The sequence below is a fragment of the Lampetra fluviatilis genome, chromosome 1, assembly GCF_964198595.1.
Source record: "Lampetra fluviatilis chromosome 1, kcLamFluv1.1, whole genome shotgun sequence".
In the NCBI taxonomy this organism is placed as follows: Eukaryota; Metazoa; Chordata; class Hyperoartia; order Petromyzontiformes; family Petromyzontidae; genus Lampetra; species Lampetra fluviatilis.
In genome coordinates this window covers 21,931,298-21,957,376 of record NC_136275.1, presented here as the reverse complement: position 1 = coordinate 21,957,376, position 26,079 = coordinate 21,931,298, and the positions used below count along the sequence as shown (strand labels likewise).

Sequence of the window (26,079 nt, the reverse complement as noted above, 5' to 3'; positions counted from 1 at the left end):
GGCGGCTGTCTATATGATTGCTATGTCTTTACTGCCTTATTCGAATGTCCTATATGACTGCGTGATTTGTTTGCCTGTCTGTATGATATGATTGTCATGCAGTCTAGCTGTCGATGTGGCTGTTATGTAGGCTGTCTGTTTGTATGACTTCGGTATACTGTCTACTGCAGTATTTGTAAATTGTCTAGATGCTGTTGAGTAGGCTATCTTTATGAATGTATGTATATATGAAGGTCGTGTAGGATATCTAAGTTATTTATGCTGCTGTCTACCTTAACAAACGGTCTATGAGTCTTGGTTAGACAGACTCTTCTTACTGTCTGCCCTTGTGGACTGTATTTCTGCTAGGTAGACTTTATATGGGTTTTCTTTATAGTTAGTTGGTTAGCTATAAATACAAGGTTATTCTTATGATTGTCTGTGTCTGGCAATATGCCACACTTACTAACTCGCGACTTTTCTCCCTGTCCACCTGCCTGAGTCCGGCTGTATTTGTCTATCTGGCCAGCTGTCTGAATATGTTGAGTGCCCGTCTGTGTAAGTCTCCACTTCTCACCAAACGTGTAATTTATCTGTGTATATCCACCCTCCTATATGTCTATAAATACTCTTGTCCACATATGTATGTCCACCAGTCAGATCTTCAGATAACCTGCATGCGTGAATATCCACTGCGCGTCCATCTATCTGTCCACCTGTATGTTAATCAATCCGACCGTGTGTCCGTCTGTCCGCCTGTGTCTGTCAATGCGTCTATATGTACGTTCAGCTATTTACCAGCCTATCAGTCTGCAAAACGTAAGGGTTGTGTGAATTGTGGCTAGAGATTGCGCTCGGGTGGGAGGGAGTGAGCACGCGGAGTTCCGCTCTTCGCTTTTAAGGCTGCGGATTCGTGCGTGCGAAGCCAGGCAAACAAACAGTGAACGCTCACCTCTTCAAACACGAGAGATGCCATTGACAATAACTCGGAATGGGGGGATAAATACGTTGAATCATCGGTAATTTCGATGTCGTCTTGGTTATAAGTAGGCGTTTTGACATCGGAACGTGCGTGTTTTGCTTTACGATGCTGTATTTCTCACACGAAGTCCGAAATATACAAAATATCCCACGATCCCGTCGGCCACCTTCGCAATTCTTGTCGGTCCCACGCTTCCGTTTCTCACAGCTGTCCACTTGATGCGTTCTCATTTCAGCGCTCGTCTGCCGAGGCCGAGCTGGAGTGGAAAATGGCAAGCCTTCATTCACACCCTTTCGTGAAAAATCACAACTAATGTCGTTAACACAGGGAGCGAACCTCGATCAACGGATCTCTTTGTCTCCAGAGTAGCAACTCACGCTAAGGCATATGACTCCCCATACGGCGCACGTGAGATATACAGCGTTCTAAAGACTCGCATAAAATGCTCACATGCGGCTGCTTCAAGGAGCCAGCAGACGTCGTTGACAGGCGCATAAAGTTAATATTGGAAAGTAGACATTGAGTGTTGACTCTGCAACTGCCCAATAAACATGGAACATTGGGCCAACGTTTGTCCAATAGTTCCAAACACACGCCAATGTTGGCCCAAAATTGAATGTTTACTGGGCTTGTTCCTTTTGATTTTCAGTTTTTGGTATTTTATGATAAATAATTGTATTCGATAATAAGCATTGCTTTTGAATATCTATATCCTGTAAATAGTTAATAAATAAAACACATCGAACAATAATTTAAATTCCCTCTCGTGCCCGATATTTTAGTGTACAGTATTGTGACGTAAACTTAACGCAAACATCACTCAATCTACACTCGGGTCTCGAATGCCCATCTAACCACGCTACGGCAGAACTAGACACGGTTCGCTATCCCGGCCCGGACCACAGGCTGCTGGGTCCCGGACCGCGTGGCTCGAGGCTTCTTCTCCCCGACGTGGATCTTCTTCACACCAGCACACGAAGAACCACGAGCTCCTCACCGGGCCCCCGTTATATGCCCCTGGGGTGGGGCTGGCTCTGCCCTTCGCCCCGCCCACCTTCCAGATCTCTCGAGCTCTTTCTCGAAGGCTCCCGAGAGCTCTTTTAGACCACATGACCGCCCAGCGGCCCCCGTCCACCGGTGTCTCCCATCCAATATCATCCGGTCACGTGTCAGCAGGTCAACCAGCGTATCATGCCCCAACGTAGCCCTGGCTGGCTGACGCTCCCTCTCGCTCCCTCACCGGGAGCCCGCAACGGGAGCCCACAACGCACACTGCTCGCGGTGCCTCCGCGCTGACCAGCGCTCACCCAAGCCCCGCTAGGGCTGGTACTACGCCCCGTAAGAGGGCTATATATAAAGTCAACACATTATCCGCCGTGGCTTCGTAAGCCCGGCACCACACAGTGACAATCACAGTCACTACATTTGTATTAAAAAAAAAGATTGTTCGATATACCGTATAATTTTTTTAATGACATCTCATCTCTAACAATGACAAATAGTGTACCTGTACAGCTCTTTTTCTATCCACTCATGGAAGAATGCCTCATTCCGTCAACCGGCACTGACCAGTGTGGTGAATCAACTCTCGCGATCTGTTGACATGCCGTTGAAGGTGGCCTAGTTCCGTTTCAGATTTCACTTTCTACCGATAACCCTGGTCGAGCATCAGTGGAAAGCTGTATTCATGTACTCAAGTGGCCTGCAACGTAAAAAGCATAGTCATAGCTGAGTCCTATGTACCCCACACCTCACTCGGCTCACATAAGAAAAACGCACTTCGTGTTGTGACTTTCGGGTCAAATCTATGAAGCTATTAACGTACATTTGTTATCATGTTACAAAAAAAAGATAGTCCCAATATTAGTGTTAACATTTTTTTGAAGCACCCGGCATTGCCACTGGGGGAGTGGTGTTGGCCACTGACCTCCTGGTGTGCCGTTCCGACCTTCATAGGTGCTCGGTAACAGCACTTGCCCTAACAGTCTGTTAAAATACTATATTGGGGATCTAAGTATTTGGTGAGAATATAAGTGATGATGGTGAGCATAGTAGTGATCATGATTGACGGTGGTTTTGGTGAGGATTGTGCTTGTTGGTGTCCGTATAAGATCGCAGCTAGCCTATATTCAGCATTCACTCGCATATTTGAGAATATGGGAGAATTATAGACATGAGGCGCCACCTTGTGGCTTACTCTGTCTTTCTCGTACGGCTGATGTTAAAGTAGAGCAACAACTATAATTTTCCATGAGGTGTTTGAGCCTGATAATTATTATTGCTGCATCATGCAAGAGAAGTAGAGTGCATTGCTGTGATGATGAATCGGGCATTGAGTCGTTATATGTTCTATGGTCTGTTCTGGGTGATCACAATCGCACACCAGAGATTTGTTAATGGTCCATTTTGTGCATTAAGTATCCGTATCTGCCACGGTTCGTATGGATGCGGTTTAATGGTAGTAGCTCATAAGATTCGCAAAGATCGAAGCCAGGGATCTTCTTCGCCGGGTCTTTCACAGGGGTGTTTGTGACTCCTTTTGAACTACATTTGGCTTTCCATGCATCATAATCACGTTGAAGTTGTATTGTTCATGGTTAACCGCGTGGGTTGAAAGGGCTTAGCGAATTCAAGCAGTGGCAAGCGACGTTACTGAGATCCTGGTGGATGTGGAGATGTATAATTTCCATGATTCTCTGGACTTTCCAGAGGGTTGCAACATTGCAGTGGGTACGTTGTGTGTGTAGTCTATTGTCCTTGACTCGCACCTTCGATTAGCACGGTTGGCTATGTACGGTGCTAAATAAGTTCAATATACATACATTTACGTAAGCACTTCATTTAAATTCTGCCACCTTTAATTATTACAGTATAACGCTTATTTTACCCTCACTGTGTATCACGACTCTTTTTAAAGCCCTGCCAAATCTTTGCAGGAGGAGGCAGTGATTGTTATGTATATTCCAATTGAGTACCGTACGTTTGGACCATGACATCCGCACATACTTCAAGTCAACTTTATGACTTGTTTCATAGAATTATTAAGGCATCATTCTATGATTGCGGTATTTCATATCCATATAAACATTTACTAAATAGGTTTGCTAATTATGTTTCAACCTAGTCGCAAATACTATGAGGGAAGTTAGATTCTTCAAGTGTGACATCTGGAACTTCGTCGTCATCTGAGGAACGGTGGGAATTCTGGGATATGTGATTTTTGTTGAGAGATTTGAAAAATCTGTAAACAATGTCACATTCTATCTGAATAATATATTGTGGTTCTATCTCGTTCTTTAGGGGACACCATTTGGGTATCGTGTACATGGAGACACAAGTCTAATTTGGGAATGTGGACTGCCCATCACTGATTGAGGGCCGCTGATGATTATGAGCAACATCCATTGTTTGCGTTCGCAGGGAGACTACCTAGTCTTGTATTTTATGTGACTCCGTTGCCCACACGGCTTTGAAAATGTAAAGGACCAACACAGAACGTTTCTGTGTTTGCTATACTGTACCTACTGTACTGTATACAAGCTGCCACTGTTCTGCCAAAATGTACTGTACCAGCCCACACATGTGTGCACTTTAGCTTGTAAGTGCAAGTCAAATGATTGCATGATTTAAATCTGCTTATGTCCGATTAATGTCTAACGTTTTAAATGGGCTGGGCAGAGGAAATTGTTGCCAGCGTGACTGGCCGACACGAGAATTGGTATTCTGCTGTAGTTTCTGATCACTTACATGAATACTGCACTTCATGTATTACTGAGCGAAATGAAAGACATTTCGCGTACAATCCTTTCTGAGATCATTTGAATGCATTGAGATTATTATATGGCACTGCAGTACAGTATTGTGAACCTGCGAAAATCACACGAATAAAAACAAATGCATTGTTTTAGCATGAAACATTACACGCTGTTGACTAAACAGTGTTAATGCAATGTACACAATTACAGGATGTGAAAATTATATGCGTATTTGTAACAACAATCCGTTCGTTCTCATAAATTGGCTGGATGGGGCTGTGATTAGTGGGAAACTCGAAATCAGAATGTCGTGAGTTGCAATCCCACTTAGCATGTCAGCTCAGCCAAATACCACCTTGCGGGGTATCATGATAGTTGTGATGCTCCGGGGAAACTGGACCCAGCATAGGAGTGTGGGATTCGCATCTCTGGCTCAAGGCCACGAATGGAGATGAGCACCACCCAATGCACACTGAGCATGGGGACACTGACTTGGATGTGATATCCAATGTTTGTATGTTTATTATCTTGACTTCATTGGACTAACTCCCAGAGGCCATCCATGAACATTGATTCCCTTTTCATTAATGCAGATTGACGAAACATCAGTACAAAGAAGCTACGTGTATCCATTAACACGGGGCTGTGCTGTTACTAGCAAGGTTAAAGTCTAATTGCATTGATTATGTGATAACTTTTTACGGTTGTTAATAGTTGATGTCATAGTCTATCACCAATTCGTAACATGAGTGATATGTTTTGTAGGGGAAAAAAATCAGTGTTTGAATGCCAATCACGAGATCTGAAACTAGTTGAGACTCAATTGACTAAGCAGCCTGTCTCAATAGTGGTACAATGTTAGCCATCCCAAATATACTGTATTGTCCTCCATTCACTATAGTAAGAGGTAATTGAATAGTCTTTGAAAACAAATAATCTATGTTCGTTTAAAGGTTGATTATTTTAAGATTTACCAAACTTTATAGCAATTTATTAGACCTATTTTACAGGACGAAAAGATGACATTATCTAGTTTGTTTATTAACTAAACATTATAACAATCTGTAAAATGAACACACATCTGGACAAAAATATTCTAAGGTTTGGAAAAAATCCATAGAAAACCAGGTTCGCAGTAGCTTGCACATATTTCCACACTAAAATAATCACGAGCTGGATTTTTTTTTATAACAACGATGTGAAGTGTGCTGTGAATGAGTGGCTTTAGGAGAAAATTTGTTATTCCAGGATGAAATTAAACCCTTGAAAATTGATTAATCAAGTACAACAGTTGCATCAAGATCAGAGCACTGAGCCAGAGTACTGAGCCAGCATTGCCTAAATTCTTCCTCGGTTTTAATCTGGGGTTTGATCACCCATGACTAAACTAAGTTCCCAAGTATGGAAAGTTGATGGTCTCTATAAACTTTGAAAAATCATCAGGCACATTTATTATCTCTGTTGGGAAATTATAATGTCTGGGCTGTGGTTTCCACCAAGTTAGGGCGTGGGCCAAAATTCATGAATTTTATTTTCATAGTTAATTCGGTGGGCTAATTAATATTTTACCACGATTAATTTATGTTATTGTCGAAATCATCAATGCTATCTGGATTTCACTTGCACACTATTTTGCAAAAATCACCAGAACAATTAGCCTTAGTTTCCACCTTCTACCAACAGACAGAAGCAATTTTGCTCATACAATGATGTTATGTGAAGAAAAAAAACGTACACCTGGGGCCATTCTCTAAAAAGGGGTGGTTGCAAGGGGTGGTTACAATGCTAGCTGGGAGAGTTCCAAAATAGAATGTTTTCATATCATTACCTAAAGCCGATAATAGAATATCATATAATTTGGAAGAAAAATATGTCGTTGCCTTCCATATCACACCATGTTATGTTAAACCACTCTTTATGCTGTAATAGATAACCACTCCTACACGTGCTCCCAAATACAATTTTCATGCATGGAGTATACCACTTGCCAATAATGTTCTATTTCTGCTGTGTTTTTACCCATTGTTATTATGGTGCTTACCCTCTTGTCCCTTATGCCTCTGGAATGCTGATGAATTATATCTCCCATTAGCACGGTTGGCAACGTATGGTGGAAAAAGAAGTTCAACATAATACATGAATGCTATTTCGTGTTTTATAAACGTGTTTACCTCCAGGTCAGCAGCAAGTAACCCATAATTCCTCAAAAAGTTTATATAACGAGCACAATTTCGTGGGAAGTCAAAAGTAGTTTGCCTATGCGGGAATGGATATGTAAATATTCCACCACTGAAACCACCATCTCACAGTCCATGGTGTTGATGACGGTGGTAGTTATGGTCAGTGGCGATGCTAGGCATTAACAAAGTAACATTGTAGGGCCCAAAGTAGATCAGGGGCCGCAGATTAGGGAAAATGTAGCGATGCACTAAAATGTTTTCAAATTCACAGCCTAATCGATATAAACATCAAATGATTATAATAACACGGTGAATATTATTTTAGATTTGAAGCTTTCGTGACTGCAAGGAATCATATTCTAGGTTTTTTCGGTAAAGTCACGTAGGTAAAAAATTTAAATAAAAATTAACAAAAGTAAAATAAAATAATTAGCTGCATCTAATTCGGCTGTGACGGTCCCACCTGATGACGGAGACTTGTGTTGCCTCCGAAACGTCGTGATTTTTGTTTTTATTTTATTTTATTTTCATTATTTTGATGTTTTACCTACGTGACTTTACCGAAAAAAACCTAAGAATATGAATATTATTTTATTACGTTAAGTATTAAACGTTATGTATTTGATATAACTCTGTAATATAAATACGTTTTGAAGCTTGTTTAGCAGTCATGTGATCCACTGGAGGTGGTCACCGCTGAGGGTGGGGACTGAATCCTTGTAACTAACGATATTCGATGGCATGGTGAGTAGAGTATCCACTTGCCATTCTCCAAATACCTCTTTGCTGTCTGTCATATCTCTTTTGAAAACGTATCTCTCCTGTCTTTTAACACAATACATTTGCCATCTTGTTGCATCTCATATGCTACCTTTATCTTACCGTATGGATACATATCTCTCTTATCTCATCTCAATACATCTAGCTCATATCATCTCTCCCATCTCATCTGAATTATTCTTCAGTCTCCTGTGGCTGAAGAATATATTTTTCATATCCCTTAACTCATCTGGGAAATATCCTACCATACTTCTCAATTCTTGTCTGAAGATTTCTATATCCACGTTGCCTTACTGTCTCTAAACCACTAAAATTTGTATCTATAATTTCTACATTCTACATCTCTATCTTCACTACATGCACCTACTCTCATCTGATGCCATCTCTGTATCTTATAAGTTCACTACATATCACACCTTTCATCTCACTAAATCTCTTTTTTATGTCGTCTCACTGACAAAATCTCGTCTGTCACATTACTAGGAATGGATCATTTCGAGGGCTGTGAAACACGTTTTTCCATAGGGTTTCCAAATGAGCTAGCAACAAGCACTGATTATGATGCACGCAATTGTCATTCATGATGAGCAAGAAGACACTTTCACCAGACTTTATGCTGTACAGTATTCATATTTTCTGCATGCCAAACCCACCACCATCATCAGCCATGATCAATCTACTACTGTATGAAGGCTTCCCCCAAATTGTCACTCTCTCCCAATCCTATTATGTAATAAAGACAAATATCCCCCATATAGTATTTAACAAATTGTAGTAGCAAGTGCCGTTAGTGAGCATCTATGAAGGTCGGAACGGTACACGAGGGGGTCAGTGGCCAGCACCACGCCCGACCGCCTTTGTATCCCTAATGGCGATGTTTACACACCGCACCAGGTATTCATTTGAGGCTGAGTCGACCTAGGGGAAGCCCATGACCGGTTGAGATTATTCGTGACTAGTGTTGGCCGTGAGGGGTTCGTAGCGCAGCGCACTCACCGCTACACCACCACTCCCCATACACACCACCATCAACCACCATCACCACAACCCGGCTCTCCTTAAACTACAGGTTGGTCCAGATGTCCAGTGACCCCAGTTTTAATTATCTAAAACGTTTGAAAGCTTTCGTGACTGCAGGGATTAATATTCTTGGTTCTTTCGGTAAAGTCATGTAGAAGGGATATAATAAAATAGTAAAAAATAAAACCAATAAAATTCTCAAAACGTTTCGATTGCGACACAAGCAATCATCATCAGGTGTGAAAACCACAGCAAGAATATTTTTTTTCACCACCACTTTTTTCAAAACATTTTCTTGCTGTGGTTTTCACACCTGATGATGATTGCTTGTGTCGCAATCGAAACGTCGTTAGAATTTTATTGTTTTATTTTTATTATTCGATTATTTCCCTTTCTACGTTACTTTATCGAAAGAACCAAGAATATCTAAAACGTATTGCGTTTTTTTTTCTTCTTCTTCTTCTTCTTGATTTAAGACAGAAATAGATATGCATTCGGGAGAGAAAAAAAAACACGTTACGGGGGGTCAATTAATCGGGAGGTCACAAGACATATTTTGGTCCCAAGATGTGTGCGCATCCCGCGACGTCAGCCAGCAGAGGGCACGCTGAGTGTGACGTCACAGCCGCAGACAGCTGATGTGGCCGCTCGGTGCGTCCACGCTGCGGATCGGAGCAACGCAACCTCCTTTGTTTGCGGCCGCAACCTCTTCGCGTTCGTCTCTCCCATCTTCTCATTAGGCCAGCGAGAGAGAGAGAGAGAAAGCCGTCTGGTGCGCTATCACACGGTATTTTTTGTTGTTTGGTTTTCATGTAGGCATTAGGTTCGCTCGATTAACCACAGTGCCGTCACGGCGTTCATTCAGAGCGTTGCAGTCGTAGCCGCTTCGTGTTCATAGGAAGGACATTCGAGAAGATGGCTCCCAGCGATAAGAAGTTCCTGGAGAGCCTCTCTGGGGCTGGACGGGCGATCGGAGTGCTGACAAGCGGGGGAGATGCCCAAGGTGAGATCAATGGCGATGCGTGCTGCTGTTGATCGGTGGCAGTGGCGGTGATGCTCTCACTGGAGCACGCGTTATGGTGTTCAGGACCCAGTGAAGGTCTTGGTGGGTCGGCGCGACTCGTCCGTGTGTAGAGAGCACAGAGGTCCATGGTTGAAGAAGAGCGTTTTTTTTCTTCTGGAGGGTGTCCCGTAGACGTAACCAAAGCCTGTGTTATGTAAAAGAGGGCGATTGGAGCGGGAAGTTCTTTGCTTTGAGCAGAGCGGTCAAATGGCTGAACGAGGGAGATCTGCGGTGCAGAGATGTTCAGAGTTGTAAATGTGATGTCCGTGTTTGGGTGAATGAGAAATGTGGTTTTAATGACGCATGTGGTGCGATTAGCACGGTTGGCTGCGTACGTTGGAAAAGCCACATACACACGCATACCTGTCAACCCTTTATCAGTGTCTACCTTATTTCAGACCAATACAGACCTTTTTGGTGACCCTTTGTCCTCATAACTCTCAACGTGCATCCTACAAAGTCCCATCGCAAGGGAGAAACACAAACAAATAGACAAAAATATGATTGAGAATAGGGTTTTCCCCTTTTAATCTTGATTTTAAGTTTTCGTGACTGCAGGAATCCATACTCTTTGGTTATTTCGGTAAAGTCACTGGCAACAGAACAGGTGTTAAGTTGTTAAAACACCAAACTGAAACCTTTTACAAGGAATCATGTCTGCATTAACCACAATAATTGTCGTCAAAATGCAAACAAAAACATACTCTGATAATATATGCATTGTCCTTGAAACTGATTGGTCCACACCAGAGACATCTTTCTTTTGAAAGAGAGACATCTCTGGGTCGACAGGTAGTATACACCAGAGGTGTGGACTCGAGTCATGCGACTTGGACTCGAGTCAGACTCGAGTCATGATTTTGATGACTTCAGACTCGACTTGGACTTGCCTCATCTTTGACTCGACTTGACTCGGGACTCGAGAGCAAAGACTTGAGACTTACTTGTGACTTGCACAACAATGACTTTGTCCCACCTCAGAGGTGTGGACTCGAGTCATGCGACTTGGACTCGAGTCAGACTCGAGTCATGATTTTGATGACTTCAGACTCGACTTGGACTTGCCTCATCTTTGACTCGACTTGACTCGGGACTCGAGAGCAAAGACTTGAGACTTACTTGTGACTTGCATAACAATGACTTTGTCCCACCTCTGGTATACACACGTACACCAGGGGTCCATAGAGAATAACGATGCGTGTTTGAAATAAGTTTCTGTGGTTGAAGTTGAGATTTCCCACGCTGGGGGCATTTCCGTAGTTGAAACGCACAGGCCCTCGGTCGCAACAGAAGTTCGTGGTTGGGACGAAGAGACTCGTATTTGGAACAGGAGTTTCAGTCGTCGGAGAAGTGATGTCTGCAGAACACAGAGTGGAGGTCCACGGATGTCGCAGAGAAATCCTGTTGCATATCCAGAGGGCCACATTGTAAAAGTGCAGGTCTACCATTATGAGAGCAGAGAGATCAAAATTCGCAACAAGAGTTCCTGCAGCGTGTCGAGAATTGTGGTTTGTGTCACATCCATGGCGTGGTTTATGGGTGGAGCAGCAGTAAGTTATTTATGCGGAGGTACAGTACGAGTGAAATAATCTGTAAGTCCACTGGAGCACGAAAATGCGACTCGTTTAGTCATCTAGATTTTCATGTTGGCAGTTTTAATGTTTACAGGCCAAACCTGTTCCTACCTGAGTGGGCATGATCCACGTGGCAAAATATCTCGGTTTCTCGAGAATACATCGTCAATGTATGGCACAATGTGTTTAAGTGCAGTAGCACCGTGATAATTCAGTAATTTAACACGTGACCTTATATTACCGAATGTTAAGGTATGCATAACGCAACTATTAAGACCAAAAAACTTGCTACCTTTTAGACAAGTTGCATGCTTAATGCAACGCACAGGCTTGTGTGCATACATCTTCCTATATGAATTTGCCTTATTAAACGATGTCCACAATGCATCCTCTGCATGCTTCCTGAATAAAGTCCAGTGGTACGTGACGATGCGCTGGTCCGCAATGGTGCCGGATTCATGCCGCAACATAAGGTGCCCTCTTCTACTCCTGCGCCATGGCTGCGATGACAGCCACATTGCGTTTGCTCAGCTGTTAATTCTTCTGGAAATATTATGCAGCAGCAGCAGAACATTTGGCTTAGCAGTGCAGCTGTATTTAACAAGGGTGTGGTGTCGGTTTTGTGGTTGTGAATGGGCACGTTTTCCAGCCGCATGTATACCAAAGACAAAGATGCCATGTATAGCCTTAACAGACTGTTGTGGCAAGTTTTGTCATCGAGCATCTATGAAGGCCGGAACGACACACGACGGGGTGGGTGGACAGCACCACGCCCGGCCGCCTTTGTCTCTCCAGTGGCGATGTGTACACAACGGACCAGGAACTCATATGAGGCTAAGTCAACTTAGGTGAGGCTCAGGACCGGTACAGATAATCGTCACTGGTATTGGCCATGAGTGGGAATTGAACTCATTGAACTCGGGTTCGCAGTGCAGCGCGCTAATCGCTACACAACCGCTCCGCCCCACACACATACCCCAAACACACAGGCTCTGGAGCACACAAGACACTATTGAACAAAGACAAACACACAAACTCTGGAACACATGCAGACCAATTTTCCAATCTTGATAGGACTGTTTGGAGAAGTCCTGTTAATGAGGACCAATTAATCTTGGTTCTGACCACCCTATCCCACCGTGCGGAGTGTCCACACTTGAGATAGACCACACGTTACAGGTACTGTACTCCGTTTTAACATTGTCTCAACCCAAGGGAAGGGAGTTTCATAACAATTGTGGTCGGCCTCAGCTTGCCTCCACAGTGCTGGATTACAGGTGTGTATAACCACCACAAAAGCATTTGCAACAGTTGCTTACATTGGTTTAGATGTTCCCTCTTTGACCGTGCACTAAATAAACATTACATTCCTTTGTGTGCAGCAAAGATTTGTCGTGCACAATATTCCATGGTACGCATAGAGGTGACATCTGCCAATAGACCAGACAGGGCTTTATAGAGTACATCCCCCTGGGCTTAAGAATGACTTACTCTTTGGTTCTTTCGGTAAAGTCACGTAGGTAGAAAGAAAATAAAACAAATCACGACGTTTCGATCGCAACGCAAGCAATCTTCATCAGGTGGAACAACCACAGCAAGGAAATCAGTCTCTTTGATACTGTAGCTCGATCGCCTTTAGCACAATCGAAAGGTTGGGAATTCAAATATTGGCCATGGTTGACTTAGCCCATCGTTCTTCGGTACTAAACAAGTACAGGTACCACTTTCATCCAATGGATAGACGATCCCGTGCCATGGGTGCATGATTCGCAGATGCAGCACTTTGCACTAAACCCCAGCAAGGGTTGTTACACGTACAAGCTGCTGTATATACACCTATAGTTGTCCTTGTATGCCCTGACCGATCTCAAAGAATCTTGGCACCCCCCACTGTGCTTAATTGATAAACCGCACACACGTGGCATGGCGACATGGTATGGAGGAAACAATCTCAGATTTCATTAATAAGCAGAACGTGCACGGTAATCAAAATGTTATCACAGTCAAATAGTCTCCGTAAAATATGCTTTTGGCGATGTCTTATTAAGTGGTTCGGCTATGGATTCTGTGTTTAGGTTAATTGGAATTTCAACTTGTAACGCGCTGTAGAGGTATTTGCTCACACTCGACGAGAGAGAATGAGTCCGAGGCGCGAGGAACCACAGACGAGCGGGCAAGGCAGCCGCGGTGAGCTGGCTTCACATTCCACCCCAAACTCTGCGATCATCCGTATGTTCAGGTGTTATCGGCCAATGAATGAGTGTTTACATGTGGAAGGAAAACAGAGCTCCTGGAGAAACCCCACGTGTATTAAGGCTTAAGGGGCAACACTCAATACGGATGGAACAGGTGAAGTCCTCTTTACTGCATTCTCTTGGTAAGTCAAGGTATGGCACCTCGATTGTGCACGGGAAGGGAGTTTCACAACAATTGTGGTCGGCCTCAGCTCGCCTCCACAGTGCTGGATTACAGGCGTGTATAACCACCACAAAAGAATTTGCAACAGTTGCTTACATTGGTTTAGATGTTCCCTCTTTGACCGTGCACTAAATAAACATTACATTCCTTTGTGTGCAGCAAAGATTTGCCGTGCACAATATTCTATGGTTCGCATAGAGGTGACATCTGCCAATAGACCAGACAGGGCTTTATAGAGTACATCCCCCTGGGCTTAAGGATGACTTACTCTAAATCATTAAACTACTGTCCGTGCCATGACCAATGTAGTCTATCAGTTTGCAGACCGTAAAGGTTAACACAGTGAATCACTTATTTTGAAGTTGAATAAATGAATGTCTCCTTAAAATCGTAGAATATCCTGAAATTTGTATTCCTAGATTTAATCATACAGTGTATATCTTAGTGAATAGGATTATTGGATTGAAATCCGTTTTTTTAACGCCGGATTGTTACAGTGTAGGTTACCTCTGAATTTGTGCAATGTTGAAAGAGAGAGCTTGAAATAATGTGACACTTGTTGGATTAAAACGTGCACGACCATTAATTAAACAGAACCGAGGTAACATCTTTCATGTGCAAGGCACAATTCACATGTTTTGCACTGCACATTCGCTTAGCTCTATTTCTCCTATTGGAGTGCACTCACATTAGCGCTGCACTGTACATCAGTGAAAAGGCCCATTTGCATCATTCTGGGGCTGCACTAAAGCTTGCCAGCTGCTTATACATCAGAAGTGAAAGTGAGAAAAAAGTGAAGAGGCCATACTGGGCGGTATGTGTCTGGGCAAATGCTAAGTGGCAGAGTGCACAACCTGGCCTCGAGCCGGATCCCATATCCTTAACTAAATTAATCCACCACACCTTAACAATAGCCCCATCCCTGCCCATAAATCTGACCCTAATGCCACTTCTCAAACTTAACTCGGCCCCATTTTCAGTCTTTGGTTCAGTTTTTACATTTGTTATTTATGGTTCCAAAGACAAAGATATGCCGTGTAGCCTTTAACATACTGTTGGGGCAAGTGCTTTAGCAAGCACCTATTAAGGCCGACACATCACACAAGTGTGTACCTAGGTGCCTAAAACAGACCCCTAAGCAGCTTATACACTGCCAAGCCCCAGTTCAATGAGTGTGAAAGTGTCACTAACTTTAAGAGGCCTTGAACCCATGATGGGGGTTGAGCTGCTGTCAGACTTTTAAGACATTGGTGCCTGATCGGATTGTGGCAAGGTGACCTATGACCCGAGTACACCCTTGTAGCTGGCAGGGGCTGTCCTGACCTATGTGGTACTGCCACTTGAAAAACAACATTCATATAAATTTACAAGCAAATTAAATCTGCACATAATGTATACACAGTCATCTAAATAAAATGCAGTTCAATTAGGTTATGTATTGCAAACCAGATAAAAGGCAACTGTAGACACTTGGCTATTCCATGAAATATAAGACATTGCCATGTATTTCCACTGATGTGAATGCTTTTATTTGTATATTTTTTTATTGGTATTGTTATCATTGTCATGATCTTTGTCAATGAAACTTGGTCGGAATTGTAGCTATCATAGCATGAATACATGTTCATATAGACGGTTTAAGATCTTCAAATGAAAGACGCTGTGCCATAAATATAGGGCACTGATATTACAAATGTAATTAATTCTACATTCAGTTGACTTTCACATAAGTGGGAAATGCATTTTAAACCTGAAATTGAGTCCATAACTAATGGTAACCATTGTAAAATCATTGCAACCATTCACAAATTTAGTATTGCACATGTGCACACTTAAAAAGTTACCAAGTTGTGAACATGATTAAACATGGACAACATTACTTCTGTAGATTTCATGTAAACATTGTCCTACCTCTTTCCTTAAGCCAGGTGTCAAGAACCAAAATTTACAAGAAGAGAATTTTTTTTCAAATTCGGTGAAAAACTCAATGTTTCAGGAGCCGCAATGCATGCGAATACGAGTCACGAAACAGTCCTTAAAGAGCCGCATGCAGCTCCGGAGCCCAGGCTGCCGACCCCTGCCTTAAGCCTTTTGAGCCAATACACAAAGTCTGCAGCAATTTCCTCCCCACTGTGCCACGGCAACCCTGCCTGCTGTGCACACACTATTTGGAGGAATGGTGACGCATACAGTATTGTTGCTGTTGAGAGCTAGCTCGGTGACGTTGGATGCCCTTGTTTGACTACCGTATTTATCTGGTGCTGTCCTTTTGGTCTTAATTGAACTTGTACATTTTCTTCTGAGGTTCAAGGACAATGCCGCCAACCCCCCCTGCCCCCCCCCCCCCCAAATAACTATTGTTTGTAGATATAGATTAAGTAAGGCTGTGTATCCTGGGCGTTCCAATGCGAGATTGCAATTTAACAATCATATTAAGAAGCAACAAAGGACCTGTTTTTGTAACTCCTAGAGGATGCTGGTACAGAACAATGGTACAGAACAATAATCTCTACCCTTACGATGCTTCTTCACTGTTTGGAGAGTGATCAGTCTTGTTTCCTTCATTCAGTCAACATTTATTGTACACATATGGCCCTGTTTAGTTGGGCCCAGGTCAAAGTAAAAACACCCATGATTGGAAATGGAATTTAGCTTTTTTTTCACAGAATGTGCTACTGGTGCTAAACTTTGTATCTTACCAGGTAAGGCCCACTGAGCTACTTTTTTTCAGAAGCGACCTGGCCACAAATGATAGCTCAACAAAGTGGCCAATCATGTGTAAATGTATATAATCCAAATACTGTAGACGCATGTTGATTCTAAATGTGGAGGGAAAACCCGGAGAACCCGAAGAAAATTGATGTAGGCTTTTGCTTAATATATTTTAAGGGCCTAACTTAACACAGCCTCTCCAGTGTGCTGTTTTAAGACACAATGGAGGTTCATCAATTCTACAGTAAAATAAAAAATGGACATCGATGTAGGGGACGTTTGCTGATCCTAAAATCAGCGATGCACTGCAATAATGACGCCCAACATTTGCGGCAAAAAATCATGGTAAAATCAAGATAACATTAAAAAATATATATTATTGTGTTATTAAAAACAAAAAAACTCATCACACAGACATGGAGACAGAGAGAGAAGCTTGGACATGGAGAGACATGGAGAGAGACAAAGATACCGAGAGACATCGATATACATAAAAGACAAGGAGATACACGTACATGGAGATGTACATTGTTGAATTTAATAACGAAAAGAAATAAACATTGTGCTTAAAAATATATTTCTAAAATGTGTTACATTTCTTGTGGCGAGGTAAATTCTATTAACAAAAGGAAGCAGCAGCCAGAAATGGGCTCTCCTTTGTCTCCTGTGATAGCGAATTTGTACATGGAAGATTTTAAAACAAAAGCAATAGCTTCAAGCACACTAAAACCATCTGCTTGGTTTAGATATGTGGATGACACATTGTTGGTCTGGCCACACGGCAAAGATACACTGAACGCATTTTTAAATCATCTCAACTCGCAAAACCCATCCATCCAGTTCACCATGGAAGTGGAAGCTGACAGAACTGTACCATTTCTGGATATTCTGCTCGGACTGGGTCGAAATGGTAAAATAACACAGTGTTTACCGAAAAAAAACGCATACTGACACCTATCTGAATGCAGTCACACCATCACCCCGCGCAGAAATCTGCTCTTATCAAGACGCTCATTCATCGAGCTAAGAAACTGTCAGATGGTGACAGTCTGAGAAGTGAAATTCAACATGTTAAAGAAGCGCTGCAAATGAATGGTTACAATGATGCACAAATCAACAGGGCATTGGACACCAAAACCAAATCGAATATTAAGAGCATTAAAACTGCCCAAGTAATTAAAACGATAAAAAATACCGTACATTGCGGGAGTAACTGATAAACTAGCCAGATGTTTGGAAAAACCAAACATCCGAGTCAGATTTGACACGGTACATGAAATACAGAAATTTAAATCTGGTACAAAATATGTATTACTGAAGCTATCAACAGAAGGTGTGTACAGGATTAACTGCACGTGTGGTAAATGTTATGTTGGGCAAACAGAACGAATGATCAGCACGAGACTAAAAGAACATCAGAGAAATATGAAATTCTCCCAAATACAACTGTCAGCAGTAGCAGAACACACATGCCAACAAGAACACTCAATTGATTTTGATACTCTTTGGTTCTTTCGGTAAAGTCACCCTTTATAGACTCTTGTTGTCAGCAGCTCTTTCTCCTATGTCAGCGGTTGTCCTGCTGTATCGGTGCAACCTGATGAAGGTCCCTTGTGTGGCGATCAAAACGTCGTGTTCTATTATTTCTTCTACCTACGTGACTTTACCGAAAGAACCAAAGAGTATGGATTCCTGCAGTTACGAAAGCTTCAAATCAAGATTTATTTTGATAATGTTGAAGTTTTGTGCAAAACTAGCTACGACTGGCCAAAGACTAATTAGAGAATCTATCGAAATTGAAATAAGTCAAAATAACTTTAACCTTTACACTATGAGATCTCTTTTACCAGTGGCAAAATATAATGGTAGGTTTTTACCCTTTTAACTGGTACAAAACTGACACCTTTATTCAAGGCATCATGTTTGCAATGACCACAACACAAGTAGTCAATAAAGCAAACAAAAAGAAGCAACTCTGATAAGGATAATAATATGCACTGTCCTTGAAGTTGATTGGCCCACACCCGAGACGGCTTTCTTTAGAGCCTAGTCCCCATTGGTGTAGGGCCAGATGACACCAGAAGGCGTACAACTCAAAAACAGTGCAATATCAGAGTATTGAGAGTTCGGGGTAAACATTTACACTATGAGATCTCTTTTACCAGTGGCAAAATATAATGTTAGGTTTTTACCCTTTTAACTGGTACAAAACTGACACCTTTATTCAAGGCATCATGTTTGCAATGACCACAACACAAGTAGTCAATAAAGCAAACAAAAAGAAGCAACTCTGATAAGGATAATAATATGCACTGTCCTTGAAGTTGATTGGCCCACACCCGAGACGGCTTTCTTTAGAGCCTAGTCCCCATTGGTGTAGGGCCAGATGACACCAGAAGGCGTACAACTCAAAAACAGTGCAATATCAGAGTATTGAGAGTTTGGGGTAAACATTTACACTATGAGATCTCTTTTACCAGTGGCAAAATATAATGGTAGGTTTTTACCCTTTTAACTGGTACAAAACTGACACCTTTATTCAAGGCATCATGTTTGCAATGACCACAACACTAGTAGTCAATAAAGCAAACAAAAAGAAGCAACTCTGATAAGGATAATAATATGCACTGTCCTTGAAGTTGATTGGCCCACACCCGAGACGGCTTTCTTTAGAGCCTAGTCCCCATTGGTGTAGGGCCAGATGACACCAGAAGGCGCACAACTCAAAAACAGTGCAATATCAGAGTATTGAGAGTTTGGGGTAAACATTTACACTATGAGATCTCTTTTACCAGTGGCAAAATATAATGGTAGGTTTTTACCCTTTTAACTGGTACAAAACTGACACCTTTATTCAAGGCATCATGTTTGCAATGACCACAACACAAGTAGTCAATAAAGCAAACAAAAAGAAGCAACTCTGATAAGGATAATAATATGCACTGTCTTTGAAGTTTATTGGCCCACACCCGAGAGGGCTTTCTTTAGAGCCTAGTCCCCATTGGTGTAGGGCCAGATGACACCAGAAGGCGTACAACTCAAAAACAGTGCAATATCAGAGTATTGAGAGTTCGGGGTAAACATTTACACTATGAGATCTCTTTTACCAGTGGCAAAATATAATGGTAGGTTTTTACCCTTTTAACTGGTACAAAACTGACACCTTTATTCAAGGCATCATGTTTGCAATGACCACAACACAAGTAGTCAATAAAGCAAACAAAAAGAAGCAACTCTGATAAGGATAATAATATGCACTGTCCTTGAAGTTGATTGGCCCACACCCGAGACGGCTTTCTTTAGAGCCTAGTCCCCATTGGTGTAGGGCCAGATGACACCAGAAGGCGTACAACTCAAAAACAGTGCAATATCAGAGTATTGAGAGTTCGGGGTAAACATTTACACTATGAGATCTCTTTTACCAGTGGCAAATATATATTTACGCGATCTAACCCAAAAAAAGCCTCTATTATGGATGATATTGGTCTCGAAAGCCTACGTGTGGATAGAGGTGAGGCGGATTTAAGAAACTTGCCCTATTGTTTCAGCTGCTGCGGCAAGAGATTGAATCAAACTGGTGACCTCTTGATGGTCCAACATGCCAACCATTACACAAATGCAGCTCTGTTAGTTTCTCATTGGAAAAGGTTAAATGTTTGTTTTTGCAAGACATTTCTATTTGTGCGGAAAAGCGGTAACTTATTATGTGCAAGCATTGAATGACCTATAGTAGTAGTCTGGGACCCCTTGGGGTTTACACTTGCACCCAGTCCCAGCCCAGCCTCTCCCGACCCAGTCAGCTGTCTGCTGACATCGTGTGTGAATGTGCATCCGTGCATGTTTGCGCACCATTATTTATTTATTTGATTAGACAATTGAAACCGACGGCCGACTTGACTTACGAGTTGGTGGTCCTTAGAGTTTTAGACGTGACCACGCATGTGGTCACTGTGTAAGGGTGTGTGCAGGGTGTGGTGGTGCACTCTTTAACACGTGGCACTTGACCTAGGGGTCAATCAAAATTAAAACCAAAATCAGTCGGAGCAGCATTGTTAGCTGAAAGTAGGATTGCTTTCGTGCTGCGTCGTTCAATAACGGTACAGTAATGCTGCAGCAATTATATTTTTTACAAAAAAGAAAAAAATGCACGTTGACATCTACTCCCATTTAGTCCAAATAACCAAGCAATAAGAACAGGTACAACTGCATACATGGTGTTGTTGAAACAAATGGAGAAATTAACAGTTAATTTTAATTTACAATATTAAGTTTCCATTGCATCTGAGATGCAGGAATCATTTCAATATAATATCTGAGAGAAAAAACATCTCTTGGGCCTAAGAGACCTTTCCAGCAACTGGAAACGGATGCTCAAAAACGAGCATTCGAAGCTGGTGTCGCAAGATTTGCAAGATACCCAGTAGCAAGATGGGCATATTGGGAAAGGGCCACTTTGGGGTTCTTTCAAGAAGGCGAGTGCATCTGCATTCTCAGATATCCTTGGCAGAATACAGTGGCTCTCGACTTGAGACATGTTGGCTGTGAGAATCCGAAGCCTGTGGGAAAAAAGTGGTTCTCCCTTAGGTCGACTCGGCCTAAAGTGAATACCTGGTACGGTGTATAAGCCAGGGCAATCGGGAGCTCAAAGGCTTTTGGGTGTTTGACGACTGGATGTAACAGGTCCTCTCCAACTGTATTGGCTTTACAGTCCAAACGGTGATTTGAGGAATCTGTGTGTGTTTAACGCTGTGCAGGGATGAATGCTGCAGTGAGGGCGGTGGTGCGGATGGGCATCTACGTTGGAGCAAAGGTCTACTTCATCTATGAGGTACTGTGAAAGACTTGGCCTCACACAAGTTTGGGTTCTCGGGTGGCCACGTCTCCATTTTCAGTTGTGTTTGTTGTGTGTGCAAATGAGCACAATGAACCCTTCAACTGAGGCATGTGGATCCAATACTCACATAGTAGCAATTGGTATTACTTGAGGGTTATTGCCCACATGATAAGAAAATTGAATTCCCACTACTGGCAAAAAGCCCTGAAAGTCAAGCTTCTCCCGGCTCAAATGAGCAAATCAGTACTGCTCGTCCGTGTTGGACACCTGACCTGCTCGTGACATTCCATATTCCTGTGATGCAGTCGTACCATGGAGTGCCATTAACTTATTACAACATGCTACTGACTCTATTAACTCCGTGACGGTAAAACATTTATTTGGACCCTGACCAGGATTTGAACTTGGCACGTCTGTGAAGTCGTGTGCTCTGGCCACTTCCATCCGGTTGGATAAGCTATCGCTTTAGCAGTGATAAGTAGTATTTTCTTTTTGGTTCTTTCCTGGACTTTATTAAAGTTCTACTTGTTCTATTATGAAGTTTACCTTTGATTCTTTCACTTGTCACTTGGTATTTGTGTACATTTCTACACATGAATTGTCAACCGTTATAATTTAAGGCCATTCTGAATTTGTACATGTATGCTACTGATATGAAATTCCAGCTATTGTGTATTTCTACTGATAAACTCGTAGAGGATGCAAGCGGTGAGTTATGCTCGTGTTTTCATAGTGCAATTATCTATGGTATATGTAAAAGGCATTGTGTAGCCAAAGGCAACACGAAATGGAAACATGAGCAGTTCAGAAACAAAGCTGCGTGCTGGAGAGCCACCGTGTTCCCATTCATTCCGATTACACGAGTCGACCATAGTGCACTGTGTTAACCATGTGTAAGGACATTTTAGATGCGCTAATTAACACTGGGAAATGTAATCAGTTATCTGCAACTAGTGTACAAAATACAATTGACATGCAATTGTACACTTGCATGTATGGAATTCGGTGAACCCATGGGAGTGGATGACTTGGTCGTTACACATTGCTCTGCCAAGGCTTGCGCTCTCTCTCTTGTTTTCACATTTTACGATTTTTTTAACTCTTCAAGCCGATTAGAATATCTCTTCAGCCTTCCACATCCACGAGCCTGAGCCTTGCACCTCTACTTCATGATGATGGACTCGGATTAAACCTTGCGGTAATACTTTGAAATAATTATTAAAAAGTAAATATGGTACATGGGCAGTAATTATATTGTGTATTATTAATAGTCAATTAAATTTGTGGGGTGTTTTGTGAAAAGGTTACATAAATGTAGAGTCATGTTTTAGAGTGACGAGTGGTTTGCCATTGCTCATCACTGGATGGCCACTCGTTCGTTCTCTTGTATAGCGGTGGTTGCACGCACGTTAGTCCTTCAATATTTTAAAATGTCATCGAGCGTTCAGTTATGAACTAAAACATCACAGTCTATAATACCCAAAAAAATTATTATTTTGTGAAGTAATTCATAATTGGGCTTAGACAATTAACTGCACATTTGAGAATCTGATTTAATTCTAGATTTGAAGCTTTCGTGACTGCAAGGATTCATACTCTTAGGTTTGTTCGGTAAAGTCACGTAGGTAAAAAAGAAAATAAATCAATTGATTTATTTGGCAACCAGAATTTAATCACCTCTGGGTAATTTGTCTCTAAGTGAGATCCGCTTCCTTGAATTTATTATCGGGGGTTTTAAGTTCTCAAGAACTGTGTGAAACTCTCTGAGGATTGACAAAACACCAGTGGTCGGTTGCATAATTATATCTGAAGTGATATTTTTCCCTAATTTGCAATGTAAATTGGTGTGTCCTTTAAGGGGGCAATTTCACTTCAGGAAGTGTTATGCAACTGTACACAGGGCCTTAAAAGTACCGCAATAGACAGATAAAACATCTATAGTGTCGCTGTACAACTTGGAGCACACTCTGCCTCTACCAAGAAGATGTGCACATTTACACGTAGACTGGCTGCTTTCGCCTTCATTTGTGATACAAATCAATGATCCTTATCCATTGAATTGGTTTGGAGAGCAAGCCGCGCTTGAAAGTGTAAACGAACTGTCTTTGAGTGGCGTTATAAATAGCACTGGTGGGTTTGCTTCTAGTCTTGCCTTTTGAAAGTCATTAGTATTGCACTGCCATAAAGTTGGCATGATCTCATAATGAATCGGTCAAGTTATCATGTTTTGCTTCTAACGACGGTCGTGTTAGATAATGATCAAGTTTGAAAGGAAGCGAGAATTGTCATTTTATGGAGTGGAATTTTACCTCATTAGTGAAGTCAAATATTCTGCTCAGATGAGCACTGCGGTGATTTGTTAAACATTTCACATTCCCATGGAATGGACCAGTCTATTCAGAATTACAACTGTTGTATGTATGTTGAACTTCGTTCACTCCGTATGTAGCCAGCCGTGATAATCCGAGGTGCAAAATGAGGTGTTGTTCATTCCCTACAAAGTGGTATTTATTTTAGCAATCCGGAAGGGAATTAATGATAGGCTGAGTCAGTGTAAGGCCTGGATTTGAACTGGCTATGTCATTGATTGCGAATCATGTGCTCGGAACACAGCACAACCATTCCAGATTTGGATTGGAAATACGTCTTTAATTAAATTCTCTGACAATCAATGTCAACTGAAAGTTACATTGCATTGCACTTTCGACTTGACATCAACATCGATGGTGCACCCAACATTGAATATTGCATGGCTGGTTTTACAGTTACTGGATATTCAGGAACTCAAAAAGAACAGCAATATAAGCGGATGTGCCTGCTCAGGAACTGTAGACCCTACTTGCTAAACAAATCCTCTTTCCTGTTACAGTGGAACACCCCCCCCCCCCATGAATCCGACCTCGTGGTGCCGTGGTAAGAGCGTTTGACTCGCAATCAGAGGGATAATAATTATAGTTCTCGTTAGGAGTCTTCTAAAGCTGTATCTCCCCCCCCCCCCACAGGGTTCACTTATTACGTTCCACGTGATGAGAAGTTGACAGTGGTTGCATTATGAAGGAATGAGCCCCCTGCCATAGGAATATGGATGTTCTACTGCAACTCAAATATACCAGCTCCACCCCACTTTTGTTTCTGAAGGGAAACACTTTGAATGTTGCTTCTGTTAGATTTATAAACAATAAACAGATTAAATAAAGTGCTGACCTTCACTTACGGACAAACGCAGTTCAATCTTTAAGATGATAAGCCCCGCAGAAATGTAATTGTTTGTTCACAGCGTGGGAAATAGGAATAGGTTTCACCCTCACAAAGGCTCATCGGTGAGTCATACCGAGCTACAGACTACCAAGGAGAACGCAGCGTTTTATATAAGCGAGAGTGTCACGGATATATTATGGGACCTCTAAAAGTTGTAACAGTATGCGACTCACTCATTATAATGTATGATGGCCACAGGGTTATATATATTGGAGTTGCTGACGTTTTGTTGTGTAACATTTGTGAAAATTATTCTGTGTCTCTGCCAAAGCACTGTCAATAAAATAAGAATCCTAGTCAGTGCTGGCTGGAGCACAATCAATCGGTCACCATGGCCTCTGTTGTTGATGCTACCAGACTTAATCATCACTTGCTTCTTTCTGTCACACCTTGCAACTGATACACAGTTCATATACAACCTCAAAAGCCTGCTCCTAAAAAATCCTACCAGCTGGCTTTGTCTTCTCCTTGGTATCTAAATTCCGTATACCCACTCACATGCCATTCCTTGTAATCTGCTCTTCTGCATTGTATTAATGTACCCGACTTGTTGTAGTGTTTACTTTATTTTCTTATCGTGTTCCAATCCTGACTTAAAGCTTACGTGACTGCAGGAATTCATATTTTATGGGTCTTTCGGTAAAGCCACGTATCTACATATCTACGTGGCTTTACCGAGAGTCCCAAAGAATGTGAAAATCTACTTTTACGTGAAAAAGTCTACACTTAAGCCAATTCTATCCTTTTGATGAGGATATTCTGTTCGCAGCTGAGCTCGAATGCATTCCTTTGTTGACTCCAGTAAGATCAGGTTGCATTCAAACTTTCTGACTTCGTAATCAGTTAAGACCAAGTGGAGTGAATGGAATGTATTTAATTTCCCTGAGCGTTCGCCTTTATGAACAGTGCAGGGGATTTTGTGCAAACTTGGCTTCGTTTTTTTTCTGAGCCATAATTTGGCATTTGTGAGCAAAATGTCATGGAAACTGGATGTCAGGTAATTAAAGGCATTTCTGCCTTTGTTTCATTGAGCATAGTTCCTGGCAGTGGCATTTCCTGGCAGTACAGTAGCAGGATTAAAATTATAATATAACAGCTTTTGTGTCAATATGCTAATTTATTTATGTGAGAATATTCATGGTTGACGTCATGCCACATTCTTCCAGAAAAATTGGGCGCTGCACGTTGGTTAACAACAAGGGTTTATTAGTATGCACCTCACATCCTTACCACTGTGCCTGCTCAGAATGATGCAATCCCATTTTTGTGACGATCACTGTCCTGGCCTAACCTCTGTTGTATTTTTTTCATAGACAGATATGTTATTATATTCAGAAGTGACCTTGAATATGGGGAGTGGGGGGGGGGCGTTTTGTGACTAGCAAATGGACAATTCCCAAAGTTTAATGACATCAAAGAGTATAATTTTATCTTTAGATTAACCTATGTTTTTGTGTAACCTAGGGAACTGTTGGTTGCTTTGTGTAATATTGTAGTGCTACGCTTGGATCTCACCATGAACGT

General features: G+C 42.0%; 1 pseudogene; it reads left to right on the top strand.

Annotated features, from left to right (window-relative positions):
- Positions 1–9,311: 9,311 nt before the first annotated feature.
- LOC144936617 (ATP-dependent 6-phosphofructokinase, platelet type-like) overlaps positions 9,312–26,079 on the top strand; it is a 54,677-nt pseudogene continuing 37,909 nt past the window's right edge.